The following is a 15,624-nucleotide window of genomic DNA, read 5'->3' on the forward strand; positions in this document are numbered from 1 at the left end:
AGAAATGAAGTGGAGAACATAGTGACTGAAAGTTATATCCTAATCTAATCTAGTAAGGGGGAGAAAAGATGTAGTTGGGGGAAAAAACATCCCCCCCCCCTGTTTCCATTTGAGTGGTAAGAAAGTTCTCTTCAGACAAACTTCACCCTTCCCAGTTCTACTTCTTAGTTACATTTATAAAATGGAGGAAATGATGCCTGTGGTACTTATCTTCCAGGTATGTTAAATGAAATTCAAATGAAACAATGTCTGTAAAACACTATATAAATAATAGTTATGATTATCCTAAAGGTAGCATCTGTAAGCTAAAAAAACATTTATTCTCAGTGGTCTATCCAGTTTCTCTTGCCTTGTTCTATTTCTGACCAAGAGCAATGGCCATTTTTTCTAAATGACAGCTAGATTTATTATAGTCAGTGACCCCAAACATATATTTCAGTCTAACTCCAACTGGAATAGAAGTATCCTCATCTCTATCTAACTGAACTATCCCACCACAGATACCTCCATCAGAGACATGAGTAAACCACTGAGAAGTCAAACAGATGACTTGTATATGAAAAAAGGAAAATAGATGTCCCCTAAAGAATAATTAGAAACAATATGGTGAGGTTAACTAAAAATATGATTTTTTTCTCTTTCTGTGGGGTATCAGGAACAGTTGTAAAGGAAATCTGTTTTGAAGGGAGGGATGGTGAAGGGGGGAGGTGCCTTCCATCAGTTAGGAGGGTGGTTTATTGAGCAACCTGGGCCACTTGAACGAGCTCTTCTTATCTGGGCTGTCAGTTAAACAGATGAAAAGGGGAACTCTGGCAGGAGGTGAACTGCAATTAGTTTAACTGTCCGCCTGTTTGTTTGCACACTCATGTTCCTTGACCTATGGTGGCCTTGGGAGAAGACACCGCCAGTTTCTTGTTTTCTGACAAAAAAAGGAACAGGATTCCACAAAAGTTTTTTTTAGCATTTCTACTACCTTTCCATATGTTAAGGATACCAGAAGAGAGAGAGGCACAGAGACATAGAGAGACAGACAGAACGACCAACAGAAAGAGTCAGAGAGCCGACCCAAGTAAACTTGGTTAAGAGCCTGACAGCACCATCTTAGCTTCACCTGGTCTGTGACCTGAAACTTCAGGGATAGTAGATCCAAAATCTATAATCTAGTGAAGTTGGATGGGTTTTTCACAATCCAGCTTCCCCTTTGTCCTCCTATTCTTCCCTCTCCCATTTCCCTCCAAACAATCACTTACAAGAAGAATTTCCTTCATATTTGTGAACAAAGGCACAGACAACTTGGCTTCCTAGCTGAAATGAAAAACTCAGTTAATAAGTTAACCTTTTAGATGCAGAACTATATCCTTGGAAGATAATAAATGCTCCCAATCTAGGGCTGAAAATGCATTCAAGGACATGGTTTGGTAGTAAAGAGAGGGAATCTTGGGGAAAGGATATTCTCAGCTATTTGGGCTTGTCTTGCCTCTCTTCCTCTAGCTCCCTTAAAGGATGCATGTGACTAGAAAATCCAAGGGATTATCAGTAGTCTATATAAGGGTTTATGATGGTCCCTTTGCTCATTTATTCATCCATTTAACAAATATTTGGTAAATGTCTACCTTATGCAAGAAACAGTGCTAGTCAACAGAGAGAATACATAGTACACAAATGTCATGCTACCTACCCTTATGGAGTTCATAAATAGAAAAGCCCTTCACAGTATGGTTTTGCTTTATACTCTCAGTTCTATCATACATTATTCCCCTTCATATGTTCAATGGTTCAACCAAAAGAACCTTCTTGCTGTTCCTCACACATGACCCACTATTTCCTCTCTTAGAGCTTTTAGGCTTTCTGACCTCCATGCCTGGAATTCACTCTCTCCTCTCCTCTGTCTAGTTGAAATTGGTAGTTTTCTTCACAGTTTTGCTCAGATCACCTCCTCCCTGAAGTTTTCCTAATCCTCCAGATGCTCCTGCCTCCATCACTTTATATTTATTTTGTATATATTCTTAATTTATATTTACATATGTACATATTACAGATAGAATGCAAACTCATTGAAAACAGAGACTATTTTCATTTCTGCCTTTGTATCCCTAGCACCTGACACAGTGTCTGGAACACAAAAGATAATTTTTTACAATGTTTGCTGATTGATTGATTGAGAGGGCTATAAAATAGAAAACAATCATAATAAATATACTACACCCAGCACAATACCAGACACATAAGGAGGCACTCAATAAACTGCTTGTTGATGTGATTTAAACTCTTTGATTTAGTGACCATCGTTTTGGGTTTTGGATGCTAGATCCCTCTTTCCTCTCTGCTTTTGACTTTGTCTGTGGTCCAGAGTTGTATTAAAGTAACTTGTTCTGATCCTAGTTTCTTCCCTCTCCTCTACCTTGGACAGCAGTCTCTAATGGAGAGAGTACACCAAGTTACCAGCTCAGATTCTAGCCCTTGTCCTTGGTGAACAACCTAAACTCAAACCATTGGAGACCAATACAAGCTTCCAATACTTCAAGGTCTCAATTCTGACTGTGGCAAAGTGGTAAAAACTGAATCTCAAAAATCTATCGATCTGCAAGCCTACAACATACATTTTGGTCATGAATATGTTGCCTTAGGCGAATGACTTTGTTCCTCAGTATCCTCACCTTTAAGATAAGGAAGTCAGACTAAATCCCTTTCTGCCTCTTTAAGTTGATGAAATACTGTTGCCTATACACTACAAAATTTAAATTAAACTTCCTTTCAGACTGAGGACCTTGTTATTTTAGTTTAATATTTATTTTTAGAAACAAAGTGGACTAAATGACTCAAGGATTCATTTGAACAAACACTAAGTGACTATGTGTAAGGCACTCTTTTAGGTGCTAGGGATACAGAGATGAAAAACAACAGTGGCTATCTTTGTGCCATTACATTCCGCCAGGGAAGGAAATGAAAAGTAACAACATATGTGTTAATGTAGTGAGGTGTAAGGGGCAAAAGAGAGATCCAGTCCAAGGGCTCTAGGAAATTTTGAGGAGGAAGAGAATACTTTCATCAAGGAAGAAGGAGGAGATCTGGGAAAGATCAAGGGAGAAGAAGCCATTTGAAATGAGCTTTGAAGAAAGTGAAGGAAAAGAGGAAGGGATTCATTTGATCCTCACAACAGCCTTTGGAGACTGGCATTGTTATCATCCCCATTGTCCAGCTGAGGAAACCAAGGCAGACAGAATATAAGTGACTTGCCCAGGGTCACTATTAAGTGCCTAATACTAGATTTGAACACATGTCTTCTTGACTCTGGGCCTGGCTCTCCAGCTATTTAGCTGCCTGGATAGGATTCCTCCAAAGTCTGAGATTTGATCCAAGTTCATGTCTGTGGATTAGAATTTGCTGGCCACAAACTGATTTGTGACTTTTGGGTAACACATTGTTGGTTTGTGCACAAAAAATTTCCACCCAGAAAGGAGGCCACTATATCATAAAAACCACCCATGTCACTTCTCGTCTTATTGAAAATGGAAATGAACAGGATGTGGGTTTGAACTGACAAACTCCCCAATGGGGGTGATGTGGAATGAGAGACAAATGGGGACAAAGGGAATAAGGGAGAAGTAATCTTTAAGAGACCAAACCACTCAGTTAAGTCAAATCATGGGAGAAAAATAGTCCAACTGGTTGCTTGACCTGTTTTTTCCACTTTCAATAAAAAAAAAACCCTTGCCTTTCTAATCTAATCCAACATTTATCAAGTGCCTACTGTATGTAAGACACTGTGTGAGATTCTGGGAATACAAAAACAAAAATAGAAAATTGTTCCTGCCCTCAAGGTTCATACCTTTTACAGAGAGAGGAATGACTGGGGAGGCCATCAAAAAAGCTTCCTATGGGAGGTGACATATCATCTGAGTCTTAAAGAAAGCCAAGAGGTAAAAGTGAAGTATGTTCTGGGTATGGGAGGTAGCCTTTTATCAAGACATGGAGTTAGGAGATGGAGCAATAGGGAAGACTTGTTTTGTTATTTAGTCTTCACTCATGTCATACTTTTTGTAACCCCACTTAGGATCTTCTTGGCAGAGAATCTGAAGTGGTTTACTATTTCCTCTTCAGCTCATTTTCAAGAAGAGGAAACTGAGGCCAACTAAGTTGAATGACTTACCCAGGGCCACACAACCAGTAAGGAGCTGAGACTGGATTTGAAATTGGGTCTTCCAGGTCCAGTCCTCTATTCCTGATAGCCCATTTTAGGGGAGAAATGTGAAATATGTTAAGAAAAATAGGCTGAAGTCAGGTTCAATGCTAAGCTTAGAGGCTTGAATCTTGTTGCAGAGATAATGAAGAGTCCCTAATAATTCTTGACTAGGGAAGTAAACTTAAGCAAATCTATGCTTCAGGAAAATTATTTTGGTTCCTAGAGGAGGATTGACTTGAAGTAAGAACTGGAAGTAGAGAACCTAATTAGGAGATTATTGCAATAGTCTTGGTGAGAAGTAATGAAAGTATGACCTAGGATGGTGGCCCGAGCAATGGAGAGGAGAGAATTTAAAAATATATTTACTAAGCACCTACTATATGCAAGGCGCTTTACTAAGCATTGAAGGTATAAAAAGAGGCAAAAGTCAGTCAGTCCCTGACATCAAGAAGCTTGCAATCTGCTGGTGGAGATGATGCAATATGCACAAAATACACACAAAACAAACTATATACAAAGTAAGTAGGAAATAATGAACAAATCCGAGATGTGTTGTGGAGACAAAATTGATAATACCTGTCAACCAATATCAATGAACCAGGTGTAGGGGCCTGCAAGGAGTGAGAGAAAGTGAGAGAAATTTCCATGTGTATTTGATCCTCACAATAATTCTAAGAAATGTGTTGGACTGGAAGTATTATTCCCATTTTACAGAGGATGAAAATGGTAGAGAGAGATTGTGATTTATTCAGGGTCACATAGTTAAGTATATGACAGATCTGGGAATGGAACCAATGTTTCAAAGTCTTGCATTTGGTTCTTTTCTCATCATATAGTGTGCCAAATTCATTTTAGGGAAAGGAGATCTATCAATAGTGAAAACACAGAAATCAACGTATTTTTCTCTCCAAAGAGTGAGGGAGAAGAACAGAGTAACCAAAAGTTTTTGTGGTAGGAGTTTTTCTGCCTTTCTTTTACACCAGCTGGTGTAAAATTCACTGTTTGTCTTTTCTGGCAATGGAGGAAAGTAGAGTTAGAACATCATGGGAAAAATTATATTTGGTCATATTGTATAGAGTTGGAGGAAATGTCTGAGCTTGCCCATCCTCCTTTCCCCCTTTTCTGAGGCTAAAGTGGTCAGGTCTAACTAACTCCTTTTACTTGTACCTCTGATTCAGAGGTGAGCTTAGTAAGCTTAGTAAGCTGTTTAACAGCTTATTCCCAGAAAGAAAAAAAAGTATATGCATGCATGACACACTTTCAAATTTAATCTGCATTTTAAACATTTTATTGATCACTTTCTTAAGTCTAGGCAATAAATCAAGCTCTGATTTGTAGCATTTGCAGATTTCTGAGATGTAAATGCTCACACTGAAAATTTAATAATCATCTCTCCAGATTTGATCCCAGCCAGCTTCAGCATGCAACTGGACATGTTCATGTGACTGGTACTGATCATACCCTGACTCTTACTTGCAAACTTTCCCTTTCCTTTGACTCCTTAACACCCATCAACAAACATCATCACATTTCTTTTATCTTAAAGAAATCTTTCTTGAGTCTTTCCACCCTTTAAGCTGCTCTTCTCTATCTCTCCTCCTGTAATGGCAGGATTTCTTAACTTAGGTTTACCTTTTACAGGAAGTCTTCCTCAATCCTTCTTAATTGCAGTGCCTTTCCTCTGCTAATTATTTCCTATTGATGTGTATATATCTTGCTTTGTGAATATTTGTTTTCATGTCATTTCCCATTTAGATTGTAAGCTCCTTGAGGGCAGGAGCTCTCTTTTGCCTCTTTTTGTATCTCTATCAAATGCTCTGTAAATGCTTATAAATTTAAATTTATTTATTTATTACATTAATTACCCAGGTAACTCTCTCCCTCATTTCTATCCCTTCATTGGAGAAGGCATCATTTGACAAAAAGATACGTGTACATAAAAAACTATGTCTTGCTTTTTTCCTATTTATCAGTTCTTTCTCTGAAGGTACAAGTCATTCTCCAAACAATATTTCTGTTGCTGTATATAATGTTCTCTTGGTTCTTTTCATTTCACTCTTCACAATTTCATCTAAATCTTTCCATGATTTTAAAAAATTAACTCATTCATCATTTCAAATATTCATTGATAATTGAGTAGAAAGATTTCAGGGAATCCATGAACCTTGATAAGAAAAAAACTACTTGTAACTGAAATTTACCACTTCCTTCTATTATGAATGTAGGTCAAAAGCCAAAATGGTATCAGACTTCCCTGGACTATGCCAAAGACATTCATGACACCAAATAACCCATGCTTTATAAGATAATATATGATTTATGGCTACAGTCATCTCCAACTCTCTGTGATGCTATGGATTCCAATCTATGGAATTTTTCCTGGCAAATATACTGTAGTGATTTGTCATTTCCTTCCTCAATGACAAAAGGAGATTGGGTGACTTGCCCAAGGTCAAAGAGCAAGGAAATTTCTGAGACTGGACTTGAACATAATAAGTCTTTCTAACTCCAACCTGGCACTCTATCCATTGTGCTGCCTTGCTGTCCCTAGAAGAGACCTTAGAGACATCTAGTCTAATCAAGTTTGGACAAGTGTTGTAAAGGATTAGCTTTGCAAAAAGCAAGAAGCAAAAGATCCCACAGGGCAATGGCAGGGCCAACATTCTAAAGCTCCTAGGAGGGGAGGAACACAGAGGTTGGCAGGGTGGACTCTGGATGAGAGAAAGAAGCTGTTTCGGCTCTAGCTGTCAAGATACCCAGAGGATAACTGGTACTTCTGGGGTGGACTCAGAAAAGTCATTGGTTCCCTCTCTTTGACTGTCTTGATATTTCTTCCTGTTCCTACTGCTGATGCTACAGAGAAAGTGGATTTCTACTGATGCTGGTGACATCTCTCTGGGACTGTTGTCTGGAACAAAGAAGGACTCTTGGTTGTGAGATTTCTTTGGGCCCTATTGTCTTTGCCCCTACAAATCCCTCTCTAACTTTAATTATTCTTTTAATTAGTTAGTTTAGGATAATTTAGAAAGTTTAGGGTTTTAATATCTGTGGTGGGGTTAGAAGTAAGGTAGTCCCTGATTCCCCTTCCCTCCTCCTTTTAGTCAAATAAACTTATATATACCTTGTTTAATCCTTCCTTTTAACCCTCCCATAACACAAGTAAGCTTTCATCTTCTCTAGCCCAGATCCAGGTTCCTAGGCCCTGCTGCTTCCTCCTTATGTCCTTCACATTTTGTATCTCCTCATTCTGGGTGGCTTTTCCCCATTAAAAAGGAAGCACCTGTTTTACCCACTTCACAGAGATCTAGGGCTTAGCATAGTGCCTGATATATAGTAAGTGCCTTCATAAATCATTATCTATTCTATTACCTTTAATTTATTTACCTATTTTCTACATTTATCTATTATATTATATTAGCTATTATCTAGATATCTATTATCCATTGAATTTAATTATAGAATCCAGTGGCCTCTTCTTAGTCCCAATCCTTCTTAACCTTTCTGCATTCTTTGATAGTAAGGGGTGTTCAAGGAAGATGAGTATCTCTGGTGTTGAGGCTTGCTGAACCTTTTTCAGGGTCACTTTCCTCCTTTGTGGTCCACCTGCTCCCCAGTTCTCATCTGTGTCTCCAAGAAGTTGGAGCAGGTATAGCAGTCATATCCCAGGAAACCTACCTCAGCAGGAAGACTAAATCATGTTGAGAGCAACCAAAGTCAAACAGCTAGGAAATTTCCAAGATTGGACTTGAACTCAGGCTTACCTGACCCTTGGGGTCCTGAGAGCCTGAATCTGGGCCAAAAATGATGAAAGTTTACTTATCAGAGCTTGGGTGGACCCTTCTAGGGGCAGCTGCACAGCACAGTGGATAGAGCACTGGGTTTAAGACCAGTCTCAGAAATTTCCTAGCTGTGTAACCTTGGGCTGACTTCGAATCCATTAGTGAGTTGGGGGGTATCTACCTCAGGCACATGAAGACTTCCCCTGGTGGAATAGGCAGATGAGAATACTTTGTTCCAAGGACCTTGAAGGAGGCTGAAGCTGGTACTATGGAGCATTTAGAGTTTGGTCACATCCCGAGTCATCACCAATTGTCTTGACTTTTGTCTTCCTACTGGATTTTGATGACTCTGGAAAAGAGAGTGAGGCTGTTGATTTTGTTCAACTTGCATAAATGGGTTTTAAGTGAGGCCAAGTTGAACAAAATCAACAGCCTCACTCTCTTTTCCAGAGTCATCAAAATCCAGTAATGCAATTTTGCTCCTCTTTGAGTATGAAGGATGAGCATTGCCACAATTTGACAGTAATTATCACTTCCTAGAATGTGAGTCTCATTTCCCCATTCACTTTTGAGATACTACTCTCCTAGTGCTCTGAGAGCAGAGATCCTTTACAGAATCACTGATTTTAAGAACTGGCAGAAACCATAAAAGTTCTTTATTCCAACCTGTACCCAACCAAGAATCTTCATAACACTGTCAATAAATGGGCCTCTAGACTCAATCAGTCAAGAGTCAACAGGCACTAATAAGCACCCCATTAGGCACCAGGGATGGTGCTGAGGTGCTTGAAGACATCTAATGATTGGGAGCTACTACCTGCTGAAGTCAACAGTTCCCTGGACAATTCCAGTGCTCTGGCTTCTCATATCCTAGTGGCCATGTCCTACTGATTCGGTCTCCATAACTTCTCTTTCATCTATCTGAATCTTTCACCATCTTATTTCTGACCCTCACCACCTACATTACTATTTTTTAAAGTAAATCTTATTGATATCATTCACTTTTATAGCACACTAATTCCTACAACTACCCCCAGGCCCTGTATACAAACATACTCCAGCTTTAATTCTTAACAAAGGAAAATAATTAAACAAAAACAGTCAACAAACTGACCTTATCTAGTAATGAATACAACATCTGCTGGAGTAGCTCCCCTCTTCTCTGTTATGAGGAGAAAGACTTGGTCTCATCATCTATTCTCTGGAACCATTACTGGGTTTTTTTCTGTTAGTCAGAGTTTGTTGAGGAATCTTTCATTAACACTGTGGTAGTCAATATAGAAAAAATAATTTCTTTTGGCTCAGCTTATTTCATTATGAATCAGCTTGTTAAGGTCTTTCCCCATTTCTCTGGATTTCTCACAACTTTTATTGTTTATTACATAATACTATCCTATTATGTTTTTTTCTCATGGGTTATTTTTGTTTATTTATTTATTTATTTGTTTGTTTGTTTTGCTATTTCTCAGTTCATAGGAGGGTAGCTAGGTAGGGCAAAGGATAGAGTGCTGATTCTGGAGTCAGAAGACTTTTCTTCCTGAGTTCAAATCTAGACTTAGATACTTCCCAGATTCAGTGAAAGTCACTTAGCCCTATGTGTCTCACTTTCCTCATCTATTCAGAGAGCTAGAGAAGGAAATGGCAAACCACTCAAATGTCATTGCCCAGAAAACCTAAAAACGGGTTCACAAAGAATTGGACATGACTGAACAGCAACAAAGTATAGGAACATATTTTATTTCCTTTTTTCTGCTACCACAAAGAATATTGCTATGATTGTTTTGGCATATATTGCCAAAAGACAACACGGCCATCCAATGCAGCCGAGGAAGTCTCCAGGTGTAACGATTTTTCATGCCAATGGATCCAGGCTTCCAACGCCGAGAGAGTGGGACTGCATCGACTTTTCCACTTAAATCTCCTTCACTCACAAGTGTCTTTGTGCACACTCATCTATGAAAACGCACAAAGACATGTCATTCTCAGTTACCAAGAGACTACTACCATATTGCACTTTTTTGCTTTTCTTAAAAAACCTCCTCTGTGCATCTGCTTAGCAGTCCTATATTTCTCCTTTTTTTTTTTAGTCAAATTCCTTAGAAAAGCTGTCTATAAGTGCTACCCCTGTTTCCTATTCTCTTACTCATTCCTCAGCTCTGCAATTTGACTTCTTCCCTCATCACTCAACTGAAAGTCATCCTCTCCAAAGTTACTAACAATCTCTTTGGTTGGGTACTTTCCCCCTCCATTTTTGTTCTTCTCAGTTTATCTGCTTCCCTGGACATTGCCAATCAGTCTCTTCACCCAGATATTCTCCCTTCTCTGGGTTTTCATGGACATAAATAGGCATTTCAGATGGGTAATGGGTTAAGCCCAGAATTGAACTGGAGGAGGCTAGTAAGTTAAATCAGATTTTTAAAATTATATGGTACCTTCAAAGATTTTAAGCTTCTAGCTGAGCAAAAAAAAAAAGTGTTCTGTTTTTTTAAAGCACCAGTATACCTCCTATAATTCTCTATGGCCATGGATCTTGGGAAATTATAATCTGAAATAGGGGAAAACATGGACAAGAATCATGTGCAAGAGAAGGCATATGAGAAGCAAATGGCATAAATAATGGAAGTATTTGCACTGATAACCTCATATGCCCTTAATGAGGCAATTTGTGATAGAGAATTGGACAGAAGAAATCTAGGTTAAAATCCCACTAATCCCTGAAAGTTGCTACCTGTGTGACCATGGGCAAGGTACATAAACTCTTTTCACCTCTATTTCCCAATTCATACTTCACAGGAGTATTAGCCAAATATGATCAAGTATATAAAGTTTTACATTGATATTAATTACTGTTGAAGTATATTTCATCTTAGTTGGTTTGGCCCATTAAAGTATTTTGTGAGATTATTTTCCTACATTTTCTTCTATTCAAACTTTAATTTTTAACTGCATCTATGATTTAATTTGTATAGGAAACTCCGATGAGGAGCATCTCTCTACCAAAGTAGGTCAGTCTTAGAGAATTGCTCTCAGCCCTAAGAGTTTAATGACTCTGCCAGGGTCACACAAGCATTACACACATACACACACACACATTAGAGATGGGAGGATGGGAGGACTTGGACTTAAGTTGTCCTGACTGAAAGAGAAACACTCTATCCACTAAACTGTTGTCTCTCTCCATTTGAATAATGGATCTTTCACTTTTATCATCACCCTCTCATCATCTATATCATGTTCACTATTATTCTCTTCTCTCCAATTTTCCCACAATATATTAACTTCATGCCCAAAGGTACCAAATAACATCATGGGACATTGGTCATCTTATCTTAAGGTGTTCATTATTTAATATTTTTCATTTGTCTTTTGTTTTTGAAAAGGACCAATAACATCATAGGGCAATGTCTTGACTTATACATGAATTAGATTTAAGTAAAGCAGAGTTGCACAAAATTGTCAACCTCATTCTTTCTTCCAGTGTCATCCAAGTCCCAGTGTCAAGAAAAAAGTCAAGATGACTGATGATGATCCAGGAGCTAGTGGATGATTTTGGCATCTTTGATGTCTGATCAACCTCTCGGAGCACCAGAGTCCCTGCTTCAACCACCTTGCTGGCCATTGGAACAAATTATTCTCATCTGGTCATTCGACCAAGGAAAGTCTTCAAATGCTTGAGACAGACGCTTCCCCAACTAACCAATAGGTTTGATGTCTGTCAGTTAACCTCAATCTGGTTTAGTCAGTTTGCTAAGATGTTTTATTGAGCCATGGTCTCTGTGGATGTTACAGCTTTTTGGAACAAAGGGTGAGAGCTGAGTGTTAGGTGGACACCAAAGGTAGATGAGCAGCTCTGAAAAGGACTCAGCAAACCCGCACACCAGAGCTGTTATGTCCTCCTTAAACACTCATACACACTGAGGGAAGCTAGGTGGTATAATGGATAGTATATTGGGTTTGGAGTCAGAGAGACTCATCTTCTTAAGTTCAAATCTGACCTCGGACATTTACTAGTTGCATGACCTTGGTCAAGTCACTTAACCTTATTGGCTTCAGTTTCCTCATCTGTAAATGAGATGGAGAAATAAATGTCAAAGAGTAATCTAGTATCTCTTCCATGAAAATCCCAGTTGGAGTCACAAATAGTCAGACACAATTGAAAAAATGGCTGAACAACATATTCTATGGGCTACCATTAAATAACAATAATAGCATTTATATATCATTTTAATGTTTGCATAATGTTTTATATATGTTGTCTTATTTGATCCTCAAAACAACCATGTGATATAAATGCTAATATGACCCCCATTTTGAAGGTGAGGGAACTGAGATTGATTAGAATTTTAGTGATTTGTCCAGGTTCACACAACTAATAAATGTTCGTGGCATAATTCAAACTTGGGTTTTCCTGTCTCCAAGTTCATCATTCTATACACTATGACTCCTACCTTCCTCCCTATAGATGCATCAAAATGACTATCATAACAAAACCAATGCAACCAAAATTAGAAGGGAAGCAACAAATTGGGGGAAAAAAATCTTTATGATGAAAACCTCTAACAAAGTTCTAATTACTCAAATTTATAAGGAACTAAATCAATTGGACAAGAAATCAAGCCAATTGCTAAATGGGCAAGGGACATGAATAGGCAATTTTCAGATAAAGAAATCAAAACTATCAATAGGCATATGAAAAAGTTCTAAATCTCTTATAATCAGAGAAATGCAAATCAAAACAACTCTGAGGTACCACCTCACACTTAGCAGATTGGCTAAAATGACAGCAAAGGAAAGTAATAAATGTTAGAGGGGATGTGGCAAAATTGGGACATTAATGCATTGCTGGTGGAGTTGTGGAGTTGTGAATTGATCTAACCATTCTGGATGGCAATTTGCAACTATGCCCAAAGGGTTCTAAAAGACTGTCTTCCCTTTGATCCAGCCATATCACTGCTGGGTTTATACCCCAAAGAGATCATAAGGAAAAAGACTTGTACAAGAATATTCATAGCTGCACTCTTTGTGGTGGCAAAAAATTGGAAAATGAGGGGATGCCCTCTAATTGGGGAATGGCTGAACAAATTGTGGTATATGTTGGTGATGGAATACTATTGTGCTAAAAGGAATAACGAACTGGAGGAATCCCATGGGAACTGGAACGACCTCCAATAATTGATGCAGACTGAAAGGAGCAGAACCAGGAGAACATTGTACACAGAGACAGATGCAATATGGTACAATTGAATGTAATAGACTTCTCTACAAGCAGCAATGCAACAATCAAGGACAATTCTGGGACTTATAAGAAAGAATGCTATCCACATCCAGAGAAAGAACTGTGGGAGTAGAAACAAATAAAACAACTGCTTGATCACATGCGTTGATGGGGATATGATTGGGGATATAGACTCTAAATGATCACCCTACTGCAAATATCAATAATATGGAAATAGGTCTTGATCAGTGACACATGTAAAACTCAGTGGAATTGTTCAGAGGCTATGGGAAGGAGGAAGGAGGAGGTGAGCAAAAGAACATGAATCATGGAACTATGGGAAAATATTCTAAATTAATTAATTAAATAAAGTTTAAAAAAGATATTTTAAGTCACTTGAGAAAAATTATTTTCCCCATCCTTTATTAATTCTTTGTCATTTACTTCTATATTCAGAAATAAAAGAATCTGAGCTAAAAAAATGACTACCATAAAGATAAATACTGTTCATTCCTAATATCTGATAAAGGTTATAGAGAAGTAGAGAAATTCTATGAAGAATTCAACAAGATACTTTAAATAAATTCCATATATGCCTTAAATCTTAATAACTTCAACACAGAGATAACATAGAGAAGAGAGAAAAACATTGGAAAATATGGTTCTGGATTAAGAAATAAAAAAGGCTAATAATTTGTGGACTATACAGAAATCTCAAAACTCTATATTTATAGGGGGCAGCTAGGTGGCTCAGTGCATTAGAAGCCAGGCCCTAGATATACAAAATCCTGGGTTCAAATCTGGCTTAGACTTTTCCTAGCTGTGTGACTTTGGGCGGGTCACTTAGCTCTTGTCAGTCCTCTGCCTTGGAACAAATACATGGTATTGATTCTAAGATCAAAGATAAGGGTTTTGGGATTTTTTGTTTGTTTGTTTGTTTTTTTGTAAACTATGTACTCTGAATGCTTTCTTCGAGAGGAAAGTTGGAGGGTACTGGACACAGTAAGTGCCAAATAGCATCACAGAAAATGAAATTGACTCTCTCTTGGCAGACAGAAAATTACGCTTGGGCTGGATCCAAATGGGAGAGAGATTCCCTATAAATGGTAAGGTTTTCCAGATGCTCTTGCTTGCCCATGACCTTGTGCTGATTGCATAAAGCTCCAGAGCACTACCAAAGCTCCTAAATAAGAATCCACAACTATTTAAGAGTTCAGCCCAACAATCCACAGAGGAACAACCAAGAAGAAAAAATCAATAATGATTCATGTCCTAGAAATGATATATAAGATAAGTGATCTCTCATCAGAGAAGGATGTGGGCCAATCATTTAATGATAATAAATGGTCATAGATGGACAACTCAGATGTTCCACAGTTACTCACATAATGCAAAAAGACTTAAAGAGGCATGTTGGGGTGAATCTTTCTCCACCATGGATAGCATAAGAAAGGACATGGGCAACAGTCACACAGGATGAAAATGGCCACATCATTGTATAGAATACCTATATCAGTGAGATCATGAATTCAATGACACATGGAGGTATGTCTTCTTGGCACACAATTACAAGAGTATTCTGTTATATTGAGTATTAACAATTTAGTCCAGGGCAGTTAGGTGGCTCAGTGGATTGAGAGTCAGGCCTAGAAATGGGAAGTCCTGGGTTCAAACCTGACCTCAGCTTCTGAGCTGTGTGACCCTGGGCAAGTCACTTAAAACCCATTGCCTAGCTCCTACTGCTTTTCTACTAGAATTGATTCTAAGATGGAAGGTAAGGGTTAACAAAAAAAGAGTTATTGATAGTTTAAGCTACACTCAAAAGTTGTACAAGTTAGACATGGGAGTGCAGAGTACAAGAGTTCAATATGGCGGCCACTGACTGTGACTGAGGAGTTGTGCTACATGAAGTCAGGAAATCCCAGGAACTAATAACATTTACCTTATACATACACCAATCCTTAAATAGATAAGATCAACAACCATACCAGGAGGAAGAGATGCAAGGATTTCCTGACTTCAGGTCCAGCACTCTCTCCCCTATACTTTAGGTACTATCTTGACTTTAAAAATCTGAGATATTGACTGGTGCCAACTTTCTCTGATGAATATTTTTAGCAACAGAAGCTCTAGACGATATTTTGTTCACTTTAAAATGGCTTCCAATGAGACTGACAGCAAGGAGCAGTCTGTCACCATGTTTCTGAAAGCTCCATATCTATTCATTCTTGCATTCATTCATTCATTCATTCATTCATAGGCACTTGTATATGGTGACCATACTGATTGGTCTCTGTTTAGATCAAACACTGTTGTTTATGTTGTTTTTTAAACTCCAGAACCTAGCACAATAGTAGGTACTTAATAACTACTGTTGGATTGGATTGGATATAAGCTTTTTTTTTTCACAGTTTTTTTTTTTTAAGTTTACCTAGTAGGGAAACCAG

This window comes from Monodelphis domestica, chromosome 3 (assembly GCF_027887165.1).
Source record: "Monodelphis domestica isolate mMonDom1 chromosome 3, mMonDom1.pri, whole genome shotgun sequence".
In the NCBI taxonomy this organism is placed as follows: Eukaryota; Metazoa; Chordata; class Mammalia; order Didelphimorphia; family Didelphidae; genus Monodelphis; species Monodelphis domestica.